At 45.4% G+C, this 26,613-nt stretch overlaps 1 long non-coding RNA gene across 1 annotated transcript in view; it reads left to right on the top strand.

Moving 5' to 3' along the window:
* Nucleotides 1-2,644: 2,644 nt before the first annotated feature.
* LOC140693900 (uncharacterized) overlaps nucleotides 2,645-26,613 on the top strand; it is a 31,322-nt gene continuing 7,353 nt past the window's right edge. The window contains exon 1 of the long non-coding RNA XR_012069604.1: nucleotides 2,645-2,821. This is a non-coding gene — a long non-coding RNA (uncharacterized lncRNA). The remainder of the gene's footprint in view (nucleotides 2,822-26,613) is intronic.

Genomic DNA, 26,613 nt, shown 5'->3' on the forward strand with positions numbered 1-26,613 from the left:
TTCCTCTTCTCATGCTGTGGTCTTGGACCACACTTCCTTGTCCTCTCATCCTTGTGGCACGGGTGCACGAAGGCAAGCACAGAGCTGTTGCACATCCTGTGCCTCAAACCAAACCATAATCACAGCCCAGGTGATGAATGTAGCAGATCCTAAGGCTTTTCATTCTGAATTCAAACCCAAGGCCCCCTGGATCCCTCAAACCCGATGCACAATATCTCTGATTCAGCCCCTCACATGCTCTATTGGCAAAAGGCCAAATTGGTCTCTGGTCCTGCAGATGCACTGGGTGTGGCCATGGGACATATCGATTATTTCAACTGCGTGCGCCAGGGTGGTTGCTTGCTCATTGGGGCCACAGGTCGGTTTGCTCCCTTGATAGGACCCACCACATCCCACAACGCACTCCAGATCCCTGAGACTCAGCGTGTGCCAACATCCGTAGCCCTATCCCTCCCTGAACGCTGCCTCTGCTACCTCAAATTTGGCAGCTCGGAGCTTGGTCTCAGAATCAACTGTGGGGATATTTTGCACTGGATTCTTTGAGTTCTGTCAGCCAAGCATCTGCTGTGCACTCTTCTAACACTCAGCGCATCACCTTCAATCCCATGTCTCCTGTCCGCTTGAGAGTGTGCGTCCAAGTTAAAGAGAGTTTCACCTTTACTGCTCCATCAACAGGGCTCAGACCATGCACTGGTATCCACTCCCTGCTTTTCCTTCTCCTGCTTCCAGGTGTTCTGAGGCCTCATCCTGTCTTTGGAAGCAACAGACCTCTCTTCGGCAAGTGTCCTGTGCCAAGGGCTGGGTGAGTGGCTGTTTCCATTGCTGTGTTCATGGGAGCGAGTGAGCGCAGGTTGCACTGCTTCTCTGTCAAATGGGCATCGATGAATCAACACTTTCCAGATTCATTTCACAGAAATGTGATATTTTTTTATCTCTTTGTTTCTATACAGCCGTGGTGGGAGGGATTGTCCGAAGACTCCAGTTTTGACATTGTGTTGATATCTCATTTGCAGTCTTTAAACATTTAATAGAATTTATATAAATGTTTTGGGAGTTATACGAAAATGAAGTTAGTTTCTGAAACATACTAAATCGACCTAGAAGCCAGACTTGTCAATTTCGGTAACATTTTGTCAGCTCTAAGGAAAACATAGACAGATAGAATGCAAAGTAGCAGTCCGAACTATTAAAAGGGTCATGTCAACTCTTTACTGTTGAAGCCTCCGAAACCAACAGGAACCATGAAATAACTAATGGAAACATGAAATAACCCCCAAGCTTGGATTCACTTGTGCATGTGGTGCCCTTTACTCCCGATGACACCTACTGGTCAATGTTGGCATTTCAATGTGTAACATCCCTCTCAAGGAAAATAGAAGAGATAACGAACTAAACATATACATTTAGCTTTGAATCCAAAGAACCTAGAGGCATTATAGCTATGAGAACCTTGCTGCAGCTATGCTAGGCTACTGAGAACCAGCTGTTCTTCTATCAGTGATGAGAACGCTTAATCATCCGATCATGTTGGCTAAAGCACTTGAATGCAACCAAGTCTGCACCCCCATGATAGATTGCCCCCGGGGGCTTGACTCAATTGAATGACGGTCCACAGAAGCTGTGTCTTTCATGTCATTGGTGACTTTTACAGTTCCGTTCACTATCTGACTTCTAATATTTACCTAGACTGTCTTGAAAAACTGAGGCCTAATACAGATTCAAGTTCAGTCAAAGATTCCCCTCACTTACCACACTCCCTTCACCCCAGAGAAGACATCAACCCAGCATTTGCTGAATCTAGCGGAAGGCCATCGTTTCTTTGTGGGAGCTAAGTATTCAATTCCTATCCATTTCATACGAGAGTATTTTACCTTTATGGGGTTCCCTGTTGTTCACAGAGGATGAAACTAGAGGAACTCTGATTCTAGGAGGGGCTTGCTCTTCTCTTACTGGCTTCATTGCAGCTCAGGTACTGATCCCTCCAAATGGATGCCTGAGTGGAGGGGAGGGAAGATCAAGTGCTTGATAGCTAGGCCCAAACCTGGGAAAAGGCTTACCTGGGCTTGTTGCACTTTGATCTGAATGGCTTGGAATTGCCCCTTGGGTCGTGTGGATTATCTGACCTCTTTCAAGAACATGAGCGTTTTTATCATCTCTGCCATCTCTTCTCTTTAGACGTCAGGGATCTTGGACCCGTTCTTGGAGCAGAGAATTGAGGAACTTCCTCCAGTCCACGGTGGCCCTCCGTATGTTTCTGCTAGTATCAGCGAGGTTCAATATGTCTCATGAATGCCTTTCGAGCCTGCTATCCTCTACAGCTGTCTCCAGGCCAGTATTCTCTATTGTAGCAGAACATCTCTCATCAATGTGTTCGCATCTCTCCTCAATCCGTGCAGCCATATTTTCGGCCAGCTTCTCTTCGTGTCTCCCATAAAGTCAACTTCAACAAGACTGGGCAAGTCTGAAAGGACCTCGGAGCCTCTCCAGTAAGCTGAAGACAGGCAGATCTTCCACTGTCTGCCCTTTCAGGTTCTGGAAACTGACCCGTGAACTCAGGTCTTTGGGCAGCAGCAGTATCTCGAACTGACACAGCTTCCCGGAACAAAGACCTAAGCCAAGCTCCACAGAGGGCGGCAGCCCCTCCATCGCACTGATCCACCCACAGAACTCTGCCCGGTTACCTAGGATCCACCAGCCACAACAAGCCTCCCGGTACACACCAACATTCCACCTGGAATCCAACCGCTAACTGCCATCCCCAATGGCTGCTGCATCTTGTCAGTGTTGGGGGAGGGGCTGCATCCGACGAGAGGTTCCTAAGGTAAATGTGATTCTACCCACTAGCGTCCCATGGGCCTTTGTTCTTCCCTCTTTCCTTTTGTTCAGATCTGTATGCACTGTAGCAACGGAGGGAAGTGTGTCCATTTTCAGTTGAATGTTTCACACGTCTTTAAACTTTCTAACAGTTCACAGTACACAGAGACCCACTAAGGGAAACTATTGTTCCTGTAATATGGGCACACCCGCAATACATAGCCGTCGGTTGATTTCTGCTGAAACACCCGCATTCACGGGACATCTATCCATTTGTTTCAAGGGGGCTGAAATTCCTAGGAATGATACAATCCCCAATGTGCACTTTACTGCCTGTCTCTTTTGATCTTAGTACACTTTTGCGGAGGTACTTTTCCTTCTTATAGGCTTATGCCATTTCTTCTCGACGTAGTGTAGAATATGGCATTCATTCATCCTGTTGGAAGACTTGCAAGTCTATATCACGGACTAGGAATCCATTGGATTCCAAATCGGCATTTGAGTTAGATCACGATATGCTCATATGAATCAATATTTACGAATATAAATGCACGCCTCTGATTTCCGAATACAGGTGTGCTGAGTACATTCAAGCCGCGATACTGGGTCGATGCGTACTGAATGATCATTGACATCACCTTGAGTAATTTCTTTTGAATATTCATGTTACCCTACCCTTTTTGTGTTGTTTGTTTGTTTGATTCTTTCTTGGTCTGCTTCTCGTTTGCTTTGCAAACACGTCAGGCCATGCATCTCTCCGTTTGCTTCCAACAGAGAGTCATATAAGCTGACTCCCTTAAGATAGTGCTTCCAATCCCCTATGATTTCCTGCTTCCCTCTCCCATCTTTAGGGTTTTGATGTCCTCCTTGCCTTGTCCTTGTTTCTTCTTTCCACTCATGCTCTTCTTGCATTTCCAATAAGGGTTTTCTTCTTTCCATTTCATCTTGCTGCTTATCCCTTCAGGGGAGAATTCTCAACCTTTCTTTTAGGATAAGTTTCGAACTGCTGAATTCTTTGAAGATTTGCAGGTCTGCGGCATTCTCTAGCTCTGCTGTTATTAGAAATGGTGGTCATGTGGCATAGGCTACCCTAGATGGCCGCATTTTGCCATTCAAGCTATGGTCTATGTCCTGGCACTCCTCCCTGGCCTGCAATATTGCTGCTGAGATAGCAGCTGAAACCCCTCTGGAGGTTCTCTTGTGACTATGTTGTTTCCTCCAGGCGCATTTTAAATCACTGGGATGCTCATGAACTTTGTTGATTTGGATCATTCAGCTGCTGCTAAGTCTATTGGGATTCCACCTCTTTTGGACGCTGTATACTTCCTGAATTCGCCTAGATGATTCTATCTTGGCTTTCAGCAAGTTTCAGTCTGATTTTTCTACACATAACTTTTCAAACATTGTTTGTTTCTTTATCTCTTGCTTTTCCATCTGGGACTCTTTCGAATTTTAGTCTTTCATGCCTTGTCTTCAACCAGGATTCAACAGCAATGTTTTCATTGGTTTGCACTTGCTTTCCTATGTGTGCTTCTGACCGAGGGATTTCTGTTCCCCTGTCTTCAAAGTCATTCACGCGTCCCTCTGTAATATCTCGTCTGCTTAGGACGGAAGGTTAGCCCTGATATTTTCTCATCCACTGAGTTTTCTGATATTATTTGGCTCGTCTTTAGGCTTTCTCTTCCCCTTTTCTGGTATTCTGCCTTTTGTGATTCTGAGACACTGTTGTTCTTCAGTGTTTCCCTCACCTCCATTTTCAATACTTGCTCTGGAAAGCGTTTTGCAGTCTAGTTGTCTAAAAGCTTATCTTTAGGGCCTTCAATATCTTTGGAACTGAAAATGGTACTTCCTTTTCCTTTTACTGTATTTCTTCATCTCTACTGGTCAGGTAATTTCAGGTATCTAATGTAGACTTCTAGGGCTTGGTTAAGTGAAAGCTTTAGACTCTTGGCTCTACACAATTGCATGGGATTTCTGTGAGGACAAATTTTCCTAGACATTGATGCCATGTCCTGTTCCTGTGTGTGCTGTCTCTTCTATCTCTAATTGCTGGTGTTGCCTTTGTTGTGATGAACCACCCTACTATTTCGATTAGGATAACCTCATTTTGATTACGCTTATCTCACAAATCTGAAAGAGCACAGGACACTTCCTCTGGTGGAAATGGAGCTTCTAAAGGTTCTCAGCTCTGCATTCTACTCTCTGTTATTTTGGAGTGTTTCCAGAAGAGCAGAGTGTGAGTGCGCTTGTGCTTTGTAGTGCCACGGGAATGTCCCACTGAAACCAGTTCTTCCAAGAGCTTCTCTGTCTACAGAAACACCAGTGGAAGCATATCTATGGATGTCACACATCAGGGACTGCTGGAATGATCCCGCAGCCCGAACTTGGTGTCCTCGCTGCCGAACCGTGCCGGTGCCATCCAAAATGTAGCATCCGCTTTTGAGAGATAAACTGAAGGAAATCCTTCCTCTTCTCACGCTGTGGTCTTGGACCTCACTTCCTTGTCCTCTCATCCTTGTGGCACGGGTGCACGAAGGCAACCACAGAGCTGTTGCACATCCTGTGCCTCAAACCAAACCATAATCACAGCCCAGGTGATGAATGTAGCAGATCCTAAGGCTTTTCATTCTGAATTCAAACCCAAGGCCCCCTGGATCCCTCAGACCCGATGCACAATATCTCTGATTCAGCCCCACACATGCTCTATTGGCAAAATGCCAAATTGGTCTCTGGTACTGCAGATGCACTGGGTGTGGCCATGGGACATATCGATAATTTCAACTGCGCGCGCCAGGGTGGTTGCTTGCTCATTGGGGTCCCAGGTCGGTTTGCTCTCTTGATAGGACCCACCACATCCCACAACGCACTCCAGATCCCTGAGACTCAGCGTGTGCCAACATCCGTAGCCCTATCCCTCCCTGAACGCTGCCTCTGCTACTTCAAATTTGGCAGCTCGGAGCTTGGTCTCAGAATCAACTGTGGGGATATTTTGCACTGGATTCTTTGAGTTCTGTCAGCCAAGCATCTGCTGTGCACTCTTCTAACACTCAGCGCATCACCTTCAATCCCATGTCTCCTGTCCGCTTGAGAGGGTGCGTCCAAGTTAAAGAGAGTTTCACCTTTACTACTCCATCAACAGGGCTCAGACCATGCACTGGTATCCATTCCCTGCTTTTCCTTCTCCTGCTTCCAGGTGTTTTGAGGCCTCATCCTGTCTTTGGAAGTAACAGACCTCTCTTCGGCAAGTGTCCTGTGCCAAGGGCTGGGTGAGTGGCTATTTCCATTGCTGTGTTCATGGGAGCGAGTGAGCGCAGGTTGCACTGCTTCTCTGTCAACTGGGCATCGATGAATCAACACTTTCCAGATACATTTCACAGAAATGTGATTTTTTTTTTATCTCTTGGTTTCTATACAGCCGTGGTGGGAGGGATTGTCCGAAGACTCCAGTTTTGACATTGTGTTGATATCTCATTTGCAGTCTTTAAAAATTTAATAGAATTTATATAAATGTTTTGGGAGTTATACGAAAATGAAGTTAGTTTCTGAAACATACTAAATCGACCTAGAAGCCAGACTTGTCAATTTCGGTAACATTTTGTCAGCTCTAAGGAAAACATAGACAGATAGAATGCAAAGTAGCAGTCCGAACTTTTAAAGGGGTCATGTCAACTCTTTACTGTTGAAGCCTCCGAAACCAACAGGAACCATGAAATAACTAATGGAAACATGAAATAACCCCCAAGCTTGGATTCACTTGTGCATGTGGTGCCCTTTACTCCCGATGACACCTACTGGTCAATGTTGGCATTTCAAGGTGTAACATCCCTCTCAAGGAAAATACAAGAGAAAACGAACTAAACATATACATTTAGCTTTGAATCCAAAGAACCTAGAGGCATTATAGCTATGAGAACCCTGCTGCAGCTATGCTAGGCTACTGAGAACCAGGTGTTCTTCTATCAGTGATGAGAACGCTTAATCATCCGATCATGTTGGCTAAAGAACTTGAATGCAACCAAGTCTGCACCCCCATGATAGATTGCCCCCGGGGGCTTGACTCAATTGAAAGACGGTCCACATAAGCTGTGTCTTTCATGTCATTGGCGACTTTTACAGTTCCGTTCACTATCTGACTTCTAATATTTACCTAGACTGTCTTGAAAAACGGAGGCCTAATACAGATTCAAGTTCAGTCAAAGATTCCCCTCACTTACCACACTCCCTTCACCCCAGAGAAGACATCAACCCAGCATTTGCTGAATCTAGCGGAAGGCCATCGTTTCTTTGTGGGAGCTAAGTATTCAATTCCTATCCATTTCATACGAGAGTATTTTATCTTTATGGGGTTCCCTGTTGTTCACAGAGGATGAAGCTAGTGGAACTCTGATTCCAGGAGGGGCTTGCTCTTCTCTTACTGGCTTCATTGCAGCTCATGTACTGATCCCTCCAAATGGATGCCTGAGTGGAGGGGAGGGAAGGGCAAGTGCTTGATAGCTAGGCCCAAACCTGGGAAAAGGCTTACCTGGGCTTGGTGCACTTTGATCTGAATGGCTTGGAATTGCCCCTTGGGTCGTGTGGATTATCTGACCTCTTTCAAGAACATGAGCGTTTTTATCATCTCTGCCATCTCTTCTCTTTAGACGTCAGGGATCTTGGACCCGTTCTTGGAGCAGAGAATTGAGGAACTTCCTCCAGTCCACGGTGGCCCTCCGTATGTTTCTGCTAGTATCAGCGAGGTTCAATATGTCTCATGAATGCCTTTCGAGCCTGCTATCCTCTACAGCTGTCTCCAGGCCAGTATTCTCTATTGTAGCAGAACATCTCTCATCAATGTGTTCGCATCTCTCCTCAATCCGTGCAGCCATGTTTTCGGCCAGCTTCTCTTCGTGTCTCCCAGAAAGTCGACTTCAACAAGAATGGGCAAGTCTGAAAGGACCTCGGAGCCTCTCCAGTAAGCTGAAGACAGGCAGATCTTCCACTGTCTGCCCTTTCAGGTTCTGGAAACTGACCCGTGAACTCAGGTCTTTGGGCAGCAGCAGTATCTCGAACTGACACAGCTTCCCGGAACAAAGACCTAAGCCAAGCTCCACAGAGGGCGGCAGCCCCTCCATCGCACTGATCCACCCACAGAACTCTGCCCGGTTACCTAGGATCCACCAGCCACAACAAGCCTCGCGGTACACACCAACATTCCACCTGGAATCCAACCGCTAACTGCCATCCCCAATGGCTGCTGCATCTTGTCAGTGTTGGGGGAGGGGCTGCATCCGACGAGAGGTTCCTAAGGTAAAGGTGATTCTACCCACTAGCGTCCCATGGGCCTTTGTTCTTCCCTCTTTCCTTTTGTTCAGATCTGTATGCACTGTAGCAACGGAGGGAAGTGTGTCCATTTTCAGTTGAATGTTTCACACGTCTTTAAACTTTCTAACAGTTCACAGTACACAGAGACCCACTAAGGGAAACTATTGTTCCTGTAATATGGGCACACCCGCAATACATAGCCGTCGGTTGATTTCTGCTGAAACACCCGCATTCACGGGACATCTATCCATTTGTTTCAAGGGGGCTGAAATTCCTAGGAATGATACAATCCCCAATGTGCACTTTACTGCCTGTCTCTTTTGATCTTAGTACACTTTTGCGGAGCTACTTTTCCTTCTTATAGGCTTGTGCCATTTCTTCTCGACGTAGTGTAGAATATGGCATTCATTCATCCTGTTGGAAGACTTGCAAGTCTATATCACGGACTAGGAATCCATTGGATCCCAAATCGGCATTTGGGTTAGGTCACGATATGCTCATATGAATCAATATTTACGAATATAAATGCACGCCTCTGATTTCCGAATACAGGTGTGCTGAGTACATTCAAGCCGCGATACTGGGTCGATGCGTACTGAATGATCCTTGACATCACCTTGAGTAATTTCTTTTGAATATTCATGTTACCCTACCCTTTTTGTGTTGTTTGTTTGTTTGATTCTTTCTTGGTCTGCTTCTCGTTTGCTTTGCAAACACGTCAGGCCATGCATCTCTCCGTTTGCTTCCAACAGAGAGTCATATAAGCTGACTCCCTTAAGATAGTGCTTCCAATCCCCTATGATTTCCTGCTTCCCTCTCCCATCTTTAGGGTTTTGATGTCCTCCTTGCCTTCTTCTTGTTTCTTCTTTTCCACTCATGCTCTTCTTGCATTTCCAATAAGGGTTTTCTTCTTTCCATTTCATCTTGCTGCTTATCCCTTCAGGGGAGAATTCTCAACCTTTCTTTTAGGATAAGTTTCGAACTGCTGAATTCTTTTAAGATTTGCAGGTCTGTGGCATTCTCTAGCTCTGCTGTTATTAGAAATGGTGGTCATGTGGCATAGGCTACCCTAGATGGCAGCATTTTGCCACTCAAGCTATGGTCTATGTCCTGGCACTCCTCCCTGTCCTGCAATATTGCTGCTGAGATAGCAGCTGAAACCCCTCTGGAGGTTCTCTTGTGACTATGTTGCTTTCCTCCAGGCGCATTTTAAATCACTGGGATGCTCATGAACTTTGTTGATTTGGATCATTCAGCTGCTGCTAAGTCTATTGGGATTCCACCTCTTTTGGACGCTGTATACTTCCTGAATTCGCCTAGATGATTCTATCTTGGCTTTCAGCAAGTTTCAGTCTGATTTTTCTACACATAACTTTTCAAACATTGTTTGTTTCTTTATCTCTTGCTTTTCCATCTGGGACTCTTTCGAATTTTAGTCTTTCATGCCTTGTCTTCAACCAGGATTCAACAGCAATGTTTTCATTGGTTTGCACTTGCTTTCCTATGTGTGCTTCTGACCGAGGGATTTCTGTTCCCCTGTCTTCAAAGTCATTCACGCGTCCCTCTGCAATATCTCGTCTGCTTAGGACGGAATGTTAGCCCTGATATTTTCTCATCCACTGAGTTTTCTGATATTATTTGGCTCGTCTTTAGGCTTTCTCTTCCCCTTTTCTGGTATACTGCCTTTTGTGATTCTGAGACACTGTTGTTCTTCAGTGTTTCCCTCACCTCCATTTTCAATACTTGCTCTGGAGAGCATTTTGCAGTCTAGTTGTCTGAAAGCTTATCTTTAGGGTCTTCAATCTCTTTGGAACTGAAAATGGTACTTCCTTTTCCTTTTACTGTATTTCTTCATCTCTACTGGTCAGGTAATTTCAGGTATCTAATGTAGACTTCTAGGGCTTGGTTAAGTGAAAACTGTAGACTCTTGGCTCTACACAATTGCATGGGATTTCTGTGAGGACAAATTTTCCTAGACTTTGATGCCATGTCCTGTTCCTGTGTGTGTTGTCTGGTCTATCTCCAATTGCTGGTGTTGGCTTTGTTGTGATGAACCCCCCATACTATTTCGATTAGGATAACCTCATTTTGATTACGCTTATCTCACAAATCTGAAAGAGCACAGGACACATCCTCTGGTGGAAATGGAGCTTCTAACGGTTCTCAGCTCTGCATTCTACTCTCTGTTATTTTGGAGTGTTTCCAGAAGAGCAGAGTGTGAGTGCGCTTGTGCTTTGTAGTGCCACGGGAATGTCCCACTGAAACCAGTTCTTCCAAGAGCTTCTCTGTCTACAGAAACACCAGTGGAAGCATATCTATGGATGTCACACATCAGGGCCTGCTGAAATGATCCCGCAGCCCGAACTTGGTGTCCTCGCTGCCGAACCGTGCCGGTGCCATCCAAAATGTAGCATCCGCTTTTGAGAGATAAACTGAAGGAAATCCTTCCTCTTCTCACGCTGTGGTCTTGGACCACACTTCCTTGTCCTCTCATCCTTGTGGCACAGGTGCACGAAGGCAACCACAGAGCTGTTGCACATCCTGTGCCTCAAACCAAACCATAATCACAGCCCAGGTTATGAATGTAGCAGATCCTAAGGCTTTTCATTCTGAATTCAAACCCAAGGCCCCCTGGATCCCTCAGACCCGATGCACAATATCTCTGATTCAGCCCCACACATGCTCTAATGGCAAAATGCCAAATTGGTCTCTGGTCCTGCAGATGCACTGGGTGTGGCCATGGGACATATCGATAATTTCAACTGCGCGCGCCAGGGTGGTTGCCTGCTCATTGGGGACCCAGGTCGGTTTGCTCTCTTGATAGGACCCACCACATCCCACGACTCACTCCAGATCCCTGAGACTCAGCGTGTGCCACCATCCGTAGCCCTATCCCTCCCTGAACGCTGCCTCTGCTACCTCAAATTTGGCAGCTCGGAGCTTGGTCTCAGAATCAACTGTGGGGATATTTTGCACTGGATTCTTTGAGTTCTGTCAGCCAAGCATCTGCTGTGCACTCTTCTAACACTCAGCGCATCACCTTCAATCCCATGTCTCCTGTCCGCTTGAGAGTGTGCGTCCAAGTTAAAGAGACTTTCACCTTTACTGCTCCATCAACAGGGCTCAGAACATGCACTGGTATCCATTCCCTGCTTTTCCTTCTCCTGCTTCCAGGTGTTTTGAGGCCTCATCCTGTCTTTGGAAGTAACAGACTTCTCTTCGGCAAGTGTCCTGTGCCAAGGGCTGGGTGAGTGGATGTTTCCATTGCTGTGTTCATGGGAGCGAGTGAGCGCAGGTTGCACTGCTTCTCTGTCAACTGGGCATCGATGAATCAACACTTTCCAGATACATTTCACAGAAATGTGATTTTTTTTTATCTCTTTGTTTCTATACAGCCGTGGTGGGAGGGATTGTCCGAAGACTCCAGTTTTGACATTGTTTTGATAACTCATTTGCAGTCTTTAAAAATTTAATAGAATTTATATAATTGTTTTGGGAGTTATACGAAAATGAAGTTAGTTTCTGAAACATACTAAATCGACCTAGAAGCCAGACTTGTCAATTTCGGTAACATTTTGTCAGCTCTAAGGAAAACATAGACAGATAGAATGCAAAGTAGCAGTCCGAACTTTTAAAGGGGTCATGTCAACTCTTTACTGTTGAAGCCTCCGAAACCAACAGGAACCATGAAATAACTAATGAAAACATGAAATAACCCCCAAGCTTGGATTCACTTGTGCATGTGGTGCCCTTTACTCCCGATGACACCTACTGGTCAATGTTGGCATTTCAAGGTGTAACATCCCTCTCAAGGAAAATACAAGAGGAAACGAAATAAATATATACATTTAGCTTTGAATCCAAAGAACCTAGAGGCATTATAGCTATGAGAACCCTGCTGCAGCTATGCTAGGCTACTGAGAACCAGGTGTTCTTCTATCAGTGATGAGAACGCTTAATCATCCGATCATGTTGGGTAAAGCACTTGAATGCAACCAAGTCTGCACCCCCATGATAGATTGCCCCCGGGGGCTTGACTCAATTGAAAGATGGTCCACATAAGCTGTGTCTTTCATGTCATGGGCGCCTTTTACAGTTCAGTTCACTATCTGACTTCTAATATTTACCTAGACTGTCTTGAAAAACGGAGGCCTAATACAGATTCAAGTTCAGTCAAAGATTCCCCTCACTTACCACACTCCCTTCACCCCAGAGAAGACATCAACCCAGCATTTGCTGAATCTAGCGGAAGGCCATCGTGTGTTTGTGGGAGCTAAGTATTCAATTCATATCTATTTCATACGAGAGTATTTGACCTTTATTGGGTTCCCTGTTGTTCACAGAGGATGAAGCTAGAGGAACTCTGATTCTAGGAGGGGCTTGCTCTTCTCTTACTGGCTTCATTGCAGCTCAGGTACTAATTCCTCAATATGGATGCCTGAGTGGAGGGGAGGGAAGAGCAAGTGCTTGATAGCTAGGCCCAAACCTGGGAAATGACTTACCTGGGCTTGGTGCACTTTGATCTGAATGGCTTGGAATTGCCCCTTGGGTCGTGTGGATTATCTGACCTCTTTCAAGAACATGAGCGTTTTTATCATCTCTGCCATCTCTTCTCTTTAGACGTCAGGGATCTTGGACCCGTTCTTGGAGCAGAGAATTGAGGAACTTCCTCCAGTCCACGGTGGCCCTCCGTATGTTTCTGCTTGTATCAGCGAGGTTCAATATGTCTCATGAATGCCTTTCGAGCCTGCTATCCTCTACAGCTGTCTCCAGGCCAGTATTCTCTATTGTAGCAGAACATCTCTCATCAATGTGTTCGCATCTCTCCTCAATCCGTGCAGCCATATTTTCGGCCAGCTTCTCTTCGTGTCTCCCATAAAGTCGACTTCAACAGGACTGGGCAAGTCTGAAAGGACCTCGGAGCCTCTCCAGTAAGCTGAAGACAGGCAGATCTTCCACTGTCTGCCCTTTCAGGTTCTGGAAACTGACCCGTGAACTCAGGTCTTTGGGCAGCAGCAGTATCTCGAACTGACACAGCTTCCCGGACCAAAGACCTAAGCCAAGCTCCACAGAGGGCGGCAGACCCTCCATCGCACTGATCCACCCACAGAACTCTGCCCGGTTACCTAGGATCCACCAGCCACAACAAGCCTCGCGGTACACACCAACATTCCACCTGGAATCCAACCGCTAACTGCCATCCCCAATGGCTGCTGCATCTTGTCAGTGTTGGGGGAGGGGCTGCATCCGACGAGAGGTTCCTAAGGTAAATGTGATTCTACCCACTAGCGTCCCATGGGCCTTTGTTCTTCCCTCTTTCCTTTTGTTCAGATCTGTATGCACTGTAGCAACGGAGGGAAGTGTGTCCATTTTCAGTTGAATGTTTCACACGTCTTTAAACTTTCTAACAGTTCACAGTACACAGAGACCCACTAAGGGAAACTATTGTTCCTGTAATATGGGCACACCCGCAATACATAGCCGTCGGTTGATTTCTGCTGTAAAACCCGCATTCACGGGACATCTATCCATTTGTTTCAAGGGGGCTGAAATTCCTAGGACTGATACAGTCCCCAATGTGCACTTTACTGCCTGTCTCTTTTGAACTTAGTACAATTTTGCGGAGCTACTTTTCCTTTTTATAGGCTTGTGCCATTTCTTCTCGACGTAGTGTAGAATATGGCATTCATTCATCCTGTTTTTGAAGACTTGCAAGTCTATATCACGGACTAGGAATCCATTGGATTCCAAATCGGCATTTGGGTTAGGTCACGATATGCTCATATGAATCAATATTTACGAATATAAATGCACGCCTCTGATTTCCGAATACAGTTGTGCTGAGTACATTCAAGCCGCGATACTGGGTCGATGCGTACTGAATGATCCTTGACATCACCTTGAGTAATTTCTTTTGAATATTCATGTTACCCTACCCTTTTTGTGTTGTTTGTTTGTTTGATTCTTTCTTGGTCTGCTTCTCGTTTGCTTTGCAAACACGTCAGGCCATGCATCTCTCCGTTTGCTTCCAACAGAGAGTCATATAAGCTGACTCCCTTAAGATAGTGCTTCCAATCCCCTATGATTTCCTGCTTCCCTCTCCCATCTTTAGGGTTTTGATGTCCTCCTTGCCTTCTTCTTGTTTCTTCATTTCCACTCATGCTCTTCTTGCATTTCCAATAAGGGTTTTCTTCTTTCCATTTCATCTTGCTGCTTATCCCTTCAGGGGAGAATTCTCAACCTTTCTTTTAGGATAAGTTTCGAACTGCTGAATTCTTTTAAGATTTGCAGGTCTGTGGCATTCTCTAGCTCTGCTGTTATTAGAAATGGTGGTCATGTGGCATAGGCTACCCTAGATGGCAGTATTTTGCCATTCAAGCTATGGTCTATGTCCTGGCACTCCTCCCTGTCCTGCAATATTGCTGCTGAGATAGCAGCTGAAACCCCTCTGGAGGTTGTCTTGTGACTATGTTGCTTTCCTCCAGGCGCATTTTAAATCACTGGGATGCTCATGAACTTTGTTGATTTGGATCATACAGCTGCTGCTAAGTCTATTGGGATTCCACCTCTTTTGGACGCTGTGTACTTCCTGAATTCGCCTAGATGATTCTATCTTGGCTTTCAGCAAGTTTCAGTCTGATTTTTCTTCACATATCTTTTCAAACTTTGTTTGTTTCTTTATCTCTTGCTTTTCCATCTGGGACTCTTTCGAATTTTAGTCTTTCATGCCTTGTCTTCAACCAGGATTCAACAGCAATGTTTTCATTGGTTTGCACTTGCTTTCCTATGTGTGCTTCTGACCGAGGGATTTGTGTTCCCCTGTCTTCAAAGTCATTCACGCGTCCCTCTGCAATATCTCGTCTGCTTAGGACGGAATGGTAGCCCTGATATTTTCTCATCCACTGAGTTTTCTGATATTATTTGGCTCGTCTTTAGGCTTTCTCTTCCCCTTTTCTGGTATTCTGCCTTTTGTGATTCTGAGACACTGTTGTTCTTCAGTGTTTCCCTCACCTCCATTTTCAATACTTGCTCTGGAGAGCGTTTTGCAGTCTAGTTGTCTGAAAGCTTATCTTTAGGGCCTTCAATCTCTTTGGAACTGAAAATGGTACTTCCTTTTCCTTTTACTGTATTTCTTCATCTCTACTGGTCAGGTAATTTCAGGTATCTAATGTAGAATTCTAGGGCTTGGTTAAGTGAAAATTTTAGACACTTGGCTCTACACAGTTGCATGGGATTTCTGTGAGGACAAATTTTCCTAGAGTTTGATGCCATATCCTGTTCCTGTGTGTGATGTCTGGTCTATCTCCAATTGCTGGTGTTGGCTTTGTTGTGATGAACCCCCCATACTATTTCGATTAGGATAACCTCATTTTGATTACGCTTATCTCACAAATCTGAAAGAGCACAGGACACTTCCTATGGTGGAAATGGAGCTTCTAAAGGTTCTGAGCTCTGCATTCTACTCTATGTTATTTTGGAGTGTTTCCAGAAGAGCAGAGTGTGAGTGCGCTTGTGCTTTGTAGTGCCACGGGAATGTCCCACTGAAACCAGTTGTTCCAAGAGCTTCTCTGTCTACAGAAACACCAGTGGAAGCATATCTATGGATGTAACACATCAGGGCCTGCTGGAATGATCCCGCAGCCCGAACTTGGTGTCCTCGCTGCCGAACCGTGCCGGTGCCATGCAAAATGTAGCATCCGCTTTTGAGAGATAAACTGAAGGATATCCTTCCTCTTCTCACGCTGTGGTCTTGGACCACACTTCCTTGTCCTCTCATCCTTGTGGCACGGGTGCACGAAGGCAACCACAGAGCTGTTGCACATCCTGGGCCGCAAACCATACCATAATCACAGCCCACGTGATGAATGTAGCAGATCCTAAGGCTTTTCATTCTGAATTCAAACCCAAGGCCCCCTGGATCCCTCAGACCCGATGCACAATATCTCTGATTCAGCCCCACACATGCTCTATTGGAAAAATGCCAAATTGATCTCTGGTCCTGCAGATGCACTGGGTGTGGCCATGGGACATATCGATAATTTCAACTGCGCGCGCCAGGGTGGTTGCCTGCTCATTGGGGTCCCAGGTCGGTTTGCTCTCTTGATAGGACCCACCACATCCCACAACGCACTCCAGATCCCTGAGACTCAGCGTGTGCCACCATCCGTAGCCCTATCCCTCCCTGAACGCTGCCTCTGCTACCTCAAATTTGGCAGCTCGGAGCTTGGTCTCAGAATCAACTGTGGGGATATTGTGCACTGGATTCTTTGAGTTCTGTCAGCCAAGCATCTGCTGTGCACTCTTCTAACACTCAGCGCATCACCTTCAATCCCATTTCTCCTGTCGGCTTGAGAGTGTGCGTCCAAGTTAAAGAGAGTTTCACCTTTACTGCTCCATCAACAGGGCTCAGACCATGCACTGGTATCCATTCCCTGCTTTTCCTTCTCCTGCTTCCAGGTGTTCTGAGGCCTCATCCTGTCTTTGGAAGTAACAGACCTCTCTTCGGCAAGTGTCCTGTGCCAAGGGCTGGGTGAGTGGATGTTTCCATTGCTGTGTTCATGGGAGCGAGTGAGCGCAGGTTGCACTGCTTCTCTGTCAACTGGGCATCGATGAATCAACACTTTCCAGATACATTTCACAGAAATGTGATTTTTTTTTATCTCTTTGCCTCTATACAGCCGTGTTGGGAGGGATTGTCCGAAGACTCCAGTTTTGACATTGTGTTGATATCTCATTTGCAGTCTTTAAAAATTTAATAGAATTGATATAAATGTTTTGGGAGTTATACGAAAATGAAGTTAGTTTCTGAAACATACTAAATCGACCTAGAAGCCAGACTTGTCAATTTCGGTAACATTTTGTCAGCTCTAAGGAAAACATAGACAGATAAATGCAAACTAGCAGTCCGAACTGTTAAAGGGGTCATGTCAACTCTTTACTGTTGAAGCCTCCGAAACCAACAGGAACCATGAAATAACTAATGGAAACATGAAATAACCCCCAAGCTTGGATTCACTTGTGCATGAGGTGCCCTTTAATCCCGATGACACCTACTTGTCAATGTTGGCATTTCAAGGTGTAACATCCCTCTCAAGGAAAATACAAGAGAAAACGAACTAAATATATATATTTAGCTTTGAATCCAAAGAACCTAGAGGCATTATAGCTTTGAGAACCCTGCTGCAGCTATGCTAGTCTACTGAGAACCAGGTGTTCTTCTATCAATGATGAGAACGCTTAATCATCCGATCATGTTGGGTAAAGCACTTGAATGCAACCAAGTCTGCACCCCCATGATAGATTGCCCCCGGGGGCTTGACTCAATTGTAAGACGGTCCACATAAGCTGTCTCTTTCATGTCATTGGCGAATTTTACAGTTCCGTTCAATATCTGACTTCTAATATTTACCTAGACTGTCTTGATAAACAGAGGCCTAATACAGATTCAAGTTCAGTCAAAGATTCCCCTCACTTACCACACTCCCTTCACCCCAGAGAAGACATCAAACCAGCATTTGCTGAATCTTGCGGAAGGCCATCGTTACTTTGTGGGAGCTTAGTATTCAATTCCTATCTATTTCATATGAGAGTATTTAACCTTTATTGGGTTCCCTGTTGTTCACAGAGGATGAAGCTAGAGGAACTCTGATTCTAGAAGGGGCTTGCTCTACTCTTACTGGCTTCATTGCAGCTCAGGTACTGATCCCTCCAAATGGATGCCTGAGTGGAGGGGAGGGAAGAGCAAGTGCTTGATAGCTAGGCCCAAACCTGGGAAAAGGCTTACCTGGGCTTGGTGCGCTTTGATCTGAATGGCTTGGAATTGCCCCTTGGGTCGTGTGGATTATCTGACCTCTTTCAAGAACATGAGCGTTTTTATCATCTCTGCCATCTCTTCTCTTTAGACGTCAGGGATCTTGGACCCGTTCTTGGAGCAGAGAATTGAGGAACTTCCTCCAGTCCACGGTGGCCCTCCGTATGTTTCTGCTAGTATCAGCGAGGTTCAATATGTCTCATGAATGCCTTTCGAGCCTGCTATCCTCTATAGCTGTCTCCAGGCCAGTATTCTCTATTGTAGCAGAACATCTCTCATCAATGTGTTCGCATCTCTCCTCAATCCGTGCAGCCATATTTTCGGCCAGCTTCTCTTCGTGTCTCCCATAAAGTCGACTTCAACAGGACTGGGCAAGTCTGAAAGGACCTCGGAGCCTCTCCAGTAAGCTGAAGACAGGCAGATCTTCCACTGTCTGCCCTTTCAGGTTCTGGAAACTGACCCGTGAACTCAGGTCTTTGGGCAGCAGCAGTATCTCGAACTGACACAGCTTCCCGGAACAAAGACCTAAGCCAAGCTCCACAGAGGACGGCAGCCCCTCCATCGCACTGATCCACCCACAGAACTCTGCCCGGTTACCTAGGATCCACCAGCCACAACAAGCCTCGCGGTACACACCAACATTCCACCTGGAATCCAACCGCTAACTGCCATCCCCAATGGCTGCTGCATCTTGTCAGTGTTGGGGGAGGGGCTGCATCCGACGAGAGGTTCCTAAGGTAAATGTGATTCTACCCACTAGCGTCCCATGGGCCTTTGTTCTTCCCTCTTTCCTTTTGTTCAGATCTGTATGCACTGTAGCAACGGAGGGAAGTGTGTCCATTTTCAGTTGAATGTTTCACACGTCTTTAAACTTTCTAACAGTTCACAGTACACAGAGACCCACTAAGGGAAACTATTGTTCCTGTAATATGGGCACACCCGCAATACATAGCCGTCGGATGATTTCTGCTGAAACACCCGCATTCACGGGACATCTATCCATTTTTTTCAAGGGGGCTGAAATTCCTAGGAATGATACAATCCCCAATGTGCACTTTACTGCCTGTCTCTTTTGATCTTAGTACACTTTTGCGGAGCTACTTTTCCTTCTTATAGGTTGTGCCATTTCTTCTTGACGTAGTGTAGAATATGGCATTCATTCATCCTGTTGGAAGACTTGCAAGTCTATATCAAAGACTAAGAATCCATTGGATTCCAAATCGTCATTTGGGTTAGGTCACGATATGCACATATGAATCAATATTTACGAATATAAATGCAAGCCTCTGATTTCCGAATACAGGTGTGCTGAGTACATTCAAGCCGCGATACTGGGTCGATGCGTACTGAATGATCCTTGACATCACCTTGAGTAATTTCTTTTGAATATTCATGTTACCCTACCATTTTTGTGTTGTTTGTTTGTTTGATTCTTTCTTGGTCTGCTTCTCGTTTGCTTTGCAAACACGTCAGGCCATGCATCTCTCCGTTTGCTTCCAACAGAGAGTCATATAAGCTGACTCCCTTAAGATAGTGCTTCCAATCCCCTATGATTTCCTGCTTCCCTCTCCCATCTTTAGGGTTTTGATGTCCTCCTTGCCTTCTTCTTGTTTCTTCTTTTCCACTCATGCTCTTCTTGCATTTCCAATAAGGGTTTTCTTCTTTCCATTTCATCTTGCTGCTTATCCCTTCAGGGGAGAATTCTCAACCTTTCTTTTAGGATAAGTTTCGAACTGCTGAATTCTTTGAAGATTTGCAGGTCTGTGGCATTCTCTAGCTCTGCTGTTACTAGAAATGGTGGTCATGTGGCATATGCTACCCTAGATGGCAGCATTTTGCCATTCAAGCTATGGTCTATGTCCTGGCACTCCTCCCTGTCCTGCAATATTGCTGCTGAGATAGCAGCTGAAACCCCTCTGGAGGTTCTCTTGTGACTATGTTGCTTTCCTCCAGGCGCATTTAAATCACTGTGATGCTCATGAACTTTGTTGATATGGATCATACAGCTGCTGCTAAGTCTATTGGGATTCCACCTCTTTTGGACGCTGTGTACTTCCTGAATTCGCCTAGATGTTTCTATCTTGGCTTTCAGCAAGTTTCAGTCTGATTTTTCTACACATAACTTTTCAAACATTGTTTGTTTCTTTATCTCTTGCTTTTCCATCTGGGACTCTTTCGAATTTTAGTCTTTCATGCCTTGTCTTCAACCAGGATTCAACAGCAATGTTTTCATTGGTTTGCACTTGCTTTCCTATGTGTGCTTCTGACCGAGGGATTTTTGTTCCCCTGTCTTCAAATTCATTCACGCGTCCCTCTGCAATATCTCGTCTGCTTAGGACGGAATGTTAGCCCTGATATTTTCTCATCCACTGAGTTTTCTGATATTATTTGGCTCGTCTTTAGGCTTTCTCTTCCCCTTTTCTGGTATTCTGCCTTTTGTGATTCTGAGACACTGTTGTTCTTCAGTGTTTCCCTCACCTCCATATTCAATACTTGCTCTGGAGAGCGTTTTGCAGTCTAGTTGTCTGAAAGCTTATCTTTAGGGCCTTCAATCTCTTTGGAACTGAAAATGGTACTTCCTTTTCCTTTTACTGTATTTCTTCATCTCTAATGGTAAGGTAATTTCAGGTATCTAATGTAGACTTCTAGGGCTTGGTTAAGTGAAAGCTTTAGACTCTTGGCTCTACACAATTGCATGGGATTTCTGTGAGGACATATTTTCCTAGACATTGATGCCATGTCCTGTTCCTGTGTGTGTTGTCTGGTCTATCTCCAATTGCTGGTGTTGGCTTTGTTGTGATGAACCCCCCATACTTTTTCGATTAGGATAACCTCATTTTGATTACGCTTATCTCACAAATCTGAAAGAGCACAGGACACTTCCTCTGGTGGAAATGGAGATTCTAACGGTTCTCAGCTCTGCATTCTACTCTCTGTTATTTTGGAGTGTTTCCAGAAGAGCAGAGTGTGAGTGCGCTTGTGCTTTGTAGTGCCTCGGGAATGTCCCATTGAAACCAGTTCTTCCAAGAGCTTCTCTGTCTACAGAAACACCAGTGGAAGCATATCTATGGATGTCACACATCAGGGCCTGCTGGAATGATCCCACAGCCCGAACTTGGTGTCCTCGCTGCCGAACCGTGCCGGTGCCATCCAAAATGTAGCATCCGTTTTGAGAGATAAACTGAAGGAAATCCTTCCTCTTCTCACGCTGTGGTCTTGGACCACACTTCCTTGTCCTCTCATCCTTGTGGCACGGGTGCACGAAGGCAAGCACAGAGCTGTTGAACATCCTGTGCCTCAAACCAAACCATAATCACAGCCCAGGTGATGAATGTAGCAGATCCTATGGCTTTTCATTCTGAATTCAAACACAAGGCCCCCTGGATCCCTCAGACCCGATGCTCAATATCTCTGATTCAGCCCCACACATGCTCTATTGGCAAAATGCCAAATTGGTCTCTGGTCCTGCAGATGCACTGGGTGTGGCCATGGGACATATCGATAATTTCAACTGCGCGCGCCAGGGTGGTTGCTTGCTCATTGGGGTCCCAGGTCGGTTTTCTCTCTTGATAGGATCCACCACATCCCACAACGCACTCCAGATCCCTGAGACTCAGCGTGTGCCATCATCGGTAGCACTATCCCTCCCTGAACGCTGCCTCTGCTACCTCAAATTTGGCAGCTCAGAGCTTGGTCTCAGAATCAACTGTGGGGATATTTTGCACTGGATTCTTTGAGGTCTGTCAGCCAAGCATCTGCTGTGCACTCTTCTAACACTCAGCGCATCACCTTCAATCCCATGTCACCTGTCCGCTTGAGAGTGTGCGTCCAAGTTAAAGAGACTTTCACCTTTACTGCTCCATCAACAGGGCTCAGACCATGCACTGGTATCCATTCCCTGCTTTTCCTTCTCCTGCTTCCAGGTGTTCTGAGGCCTCATCCTGTCTTTGGAAGTAACAGACCTCTCTTCGGCAAGTGTCCTGTGCCAAGGGCTGGGTGAGTGGATGTTTCCATTGCTGTGTTCATGGGAGCGAGTGAGCGCAGTCTGCACTGCTTCTATGTCAACTGGGCATCGATGAATCAACACTTTCCAGATACATTTCACAGAAATGTGATTTTTTTTTATCTCTTTGTTTCTATACAGCCGTGGTGGGAGGGATTGTGCGAAGACTCCAGTTTTGACATTGTGTTGATATCTCATTTGCAGTCTTTAAAAATTTAATAGAATTGATATAAATGTTTTGGGAGTTATACGAAAATGAAGTTAGTTTCTGAAACATACTAAATTGACCTAGAATCCAGACTTGTCAATTTCGGTAACATTTTGTCAGCTCTAAGGAAAACATAGACAGATAGAATGCAAACTAGCAGTCCGAACTGTTAAAGGGGTCATGTCAACTCTTTACTGTTGAAGCCTCCGAAACCAACAGGAACCATGAAATAACTAATGAAAACATGAAATAACCCCCAAGCTTGGATTCACTTGTGCATGTGGTGCCCTTTACTCCCGATGACACCTACTGGTCAATGTTGGCATTTCAAGGTGTAACATCCCTCTCAAGGAAAATACAAGAGGAAACGAAATAAATATATACATTTAGCTTTGAATCCAAAGAAACTAGAAGCATTATAGCTTTGAGAACCCTGCTGCAGCTATGCTAGGCTACTGAGAACCAGGTGTTCTTCTATCAGTGATGAGAACGCTTAATCATCCGATCATGTTGGGTAAAGCACTTGAATGCAACCAAGTCTGCACCCCCATGATAGATTGCCCCCGGGGGCTTGACTCAATTGAAAGAAGGTCCACATAAGCTGTGTCTTTCATGTCATTGGCGACTTTTACAGTTCCGTTCACTATCTGACTTCTAATATTTACCTAGACTGTCTTGATAAACAGAGGCCTAATACAGATTCAAGTTCAGTCAAAGATTCCCCTCACTTACCACACTCCCTTCACCCCAGAGAAGACATCAACCCAGCATTTGCTGAATCAGGCGGAAGGCCATCGTTACTTTGTGGGAGCTAAGTATTCAATTCCTATCTATTTCATACGAGAGTATTTGACCTTTATGGGGTTCCCTGTTGTTCACAGAGTATGAAGCTAGAGGAACTCTGATTCTAGGAGGGGCTTGCTCTTCTCTTACTGGCTTCATTGCAGCTCAGGTACTGATCCCTCAAAATGGATGCCTGAGTGGAGGGGAGGGAAGAGCAAGTGCTTGATAGCTAGGCCCAAACCTGGGAAAAGGCTTACCTGGGCTTGGTGCACTTTGATCTGAATGGCTTGGAATTGCCCCTTGGGTCGTGTGGATTATCTGACCTCTTTCAAGAACATGAGCGTTTTTATCATCTCTGCCATCTCTTCTCTTTAGACGTCAGGGATCTTGGACCCGTTCTTGGAGCAGAGAATTGAGGAACTTCCTCCAGTCCACGGTGGCCCTCCGTATGTTTCTGCTAGTATCAGCGAGGTTCAATATGTCTCATGAATGCCTTTCGAGCCTGCTATCCTCTACAGCTGTCTCCAGGCCAGTATTCTCTATTGTAGCAGAACATCTCTCATCAATGTGTTCGCATCTCTCCTCAATCCGTGCAGCCATATTTTCGGCCAGCTTCTCTTCGTGTCTCCCATAAAGTCGACTTCAACAGGACTGGGCAAGTCTGAAAGGACCTCGGAGCCTCTCCAGTAAGCTGAAGACAGGCAGATCTTCCACTGTCTGCCCTTTCAGGTTCTGGAAACTGACCCGTGAACTCAGGTCTTTGGGCAGCAGCAGTATCTCGAACTGACACAGCTTCCCGGACCAAAGACCTAAGCCAAGCTCACAGAGGGCGGCAGCCCCTCCATCGCACTGATCCACCCACAGAACTCTGCCCGGTTACCTAGGATCCACCAGCCACAACAAGCCTCGCGGTACACACCAACATTCCACCTGGAATCCAACCGCTAACTGCCATCCCCAATGGCTGCTGCATCTTGTCAGTGTTGGGGGAGGGGCTGCATCCGACGAGAGGTTCCTAAGGTAAATGTGATTCTACCCACTAGCGTCCCATGGGCCTTTGTTCTTCCCTCTTTCCTTTTGTTCAGATCTGTATGCACTGTAGCAACGGAGGGAAGTGTGTCCATTTTCAGTTGAATGTTTCACACGTCTTTAAACTTTCTAACAGTTCACAGTACACAGAGACCCACTAAGGGAAACTTTTGTTCCTGTAATATGGGCACACCCGCAATACATAGCCGTCGGATGATTTCTGCTGAAACACCCGCATTCACGGGACATCTATCCATTTGTTTCAAGGGGGCTGAAATTCCTAGGAATGATACAATCCCCAATGTGCACTTTACTGCCTGTCTCTTTTGATCTTAGTACACTTTTGCGGAGCTACTTTTCCTTCTTATAGGTTGTGCCATTTCTTCTTGACGTAGTGTAGAATATGGCATTCATTCATCCAGTTGGAAGAATTGCAAGTCTATATCAAAGACTAAGAATCCATTGGATTCCAAATCGTCATTTGGGTTAGGTCACGATATGCACATATGAATCAATATTTACGAATATAAATGCAAGCCTCTGATTTCCGAATACAGGTGTGCTGAGTACATTCAAGCCGCGATACTGGGTCGATGCGTACTGAATGATCCTTGACATCACCTTGAGTAATTTCTTTTGAATATTCATGTTACCCTACCCTTTTTGTGTTGTTTGTTTGTTTGATTCTTTCTTGGTCTGCTTCTCGTTTGCTTTGCAAACACGTCAGGCCATGCATCTCTCCGTTTGCTTCCAACAGAGAGTCATATAAGCTGACTCCCTTAAGATAGTGCTTCCAATCCCCTATGCTTTCCTGCTTCCCTCTCCCATCTTTAGGGTTTTGATGTCCTCCTTGCCTTCTTCTTGTTTCTTCTTTTCCACTCATGCTCTTCTTGCATTTCCAATAAGGGTTTTCTTCTTTCCATTTCATCTTGCTTCTTATCCCTTCAGGGGAGAATTCTCAACCTTTCTTTTAGGATAAGTTTCGAACTGCTGAATTCTTTGAAGATTTGCAGATCTGTGGCATTCTCTAGCTCTGCTTTTACTAGAAATGGTGGTCATGTGGCATATGCTACCCTAGATGGCAGCATTTTGCCATTCAAGCTATGGTCTATGTCCTGGCACTCCTCCCTGTCCTGCAATATTGCTGCTGAGATAGCAGCTGAAACCCCTCTGGAGGTTCTCTTGTGACTATGTTGCTTTCCTCCAGGCGCATTTAAATCACTGGGATGCTCATGAACTTTGTTGATATGGATCATACAGCTGCTGCTAAGTCTATTGGGATTCCACCTCTTTTGGACGCTGTGCACTTCCTGAATTCGCCTAGATGTTTCTATCTTGGCTTTCAGCAAGTTTCAGTCTGATTTTTCTACACATAACTTTTCAAACATTGTTTGTTTCTTTATCTCTTGCTTTTCCATCTGGGACTCTTTCGAATTTTAGTCTTTCATGCCTTGTCTTCAACCAGGATTCAACAGCAATGTTTTCATTGGTTTGCACTTGCTTTCCTATGTGTGCTTCTGACCGAGGGATTTTTGTTCCCCTGTCTTCAAATTCATTTACGCGTCCCTCTGCAATATCTCGTCTGCTTAGTACGGAATGTTAGCCCTGATATTTTCTCATCCACTGAGGTTTCTGATATTATTTGGCTCGTCTTTAGGCTTTCTCTTCCCCTTTTCTGGTATTCTGCCTTTTGTGATTCTGAGACACTGTTGTTCTTCAGTGTTTCCCTCACCTCCATATTCAATACTTGCTCTGGAGAGCGTTTTGCATTCTAGTTGTCTGAAAGCTTATCTTTAGGGCCTTCAATCTCTTTGGAACTGAAAATGGTACTTCCTTTTCCTTTTACTGTATTTCTTCATCTCTAATGGTCAGGTAATTTCAGGTATCTAATGTAGACTTCTAGGGCTTGGATAAGTGAAAGCTTTAGACTCTTGGCTCTACAAAATTGCATGGGAATTCTGTGAGGACAAATTTTCCTAGACTTTGATGCCATGTCCTGTTCCTGTGTGTGTTGTCTGGTCTATCTCCAATTGCTGGTGTTGGCTTTGTTGTGATGAACCCCCCATACTATTTCGAATAGGATAACCTCATTTTGATTACGCTTATCTCACAAATCTGAAAGAGCACAGGACACTTCCTCTGGTGGAAATGGAGCTTCTAAAGGTTCTCAGCTCTGCATTCTACTCTCTGTTATTTTGGAGTGTTTCCAGAAGAGCAGAGTGTGAGTGCGCTTGTGCTTTGTAGTGCCAGGGGAATGTCCCACTGAAACCAGTTCTTCCAAGAGCTTCTCTGTCTACAGAAACACCAGTGGAAGCATATCTATGGATGTCACACATCAGGGCCTGCTGGAATGATCCCGCAGCCCGAACTTGGTGTCCTCGCTGCCGAACCGTGCCACTGCCATCCAAAATGTAGCATCCACTTTTGAGGGTTAAACTGAAGGAAATCCTTCCTCTTCTCACGCTGTGGTCTTGGACCACACTTCCTTGTCCTCTCATCCTTGTGGCACGGGTGCACGAAGGCAACCACAGAGCTGTTGCACATCCTGATTCTCAAACCAAAACATAATCACAGCCCAGGTTATGAATGTAGCAGATCCTAAGGCTTTTCATTCTGAATTCAAACCCAAGGCCCCCTGGATCCCTCAGACCCGATGCACAATAT

The sequence above is a fragment of the Vicugna pacos genome, unplaced genomic scaffold, assembly GCF_048564905.1.
Source record: "Vicugna pacos unplaced genomic scaffold, VicPac4 scaffold_20, whole genome shotgun sequence".
Classification (NCBI taxonomy): Eukaryota; Metazoa; Chordata; class Mammalia; order Artiodactyla; family Camelidae; genus Vicugna; species Vicugna pacos.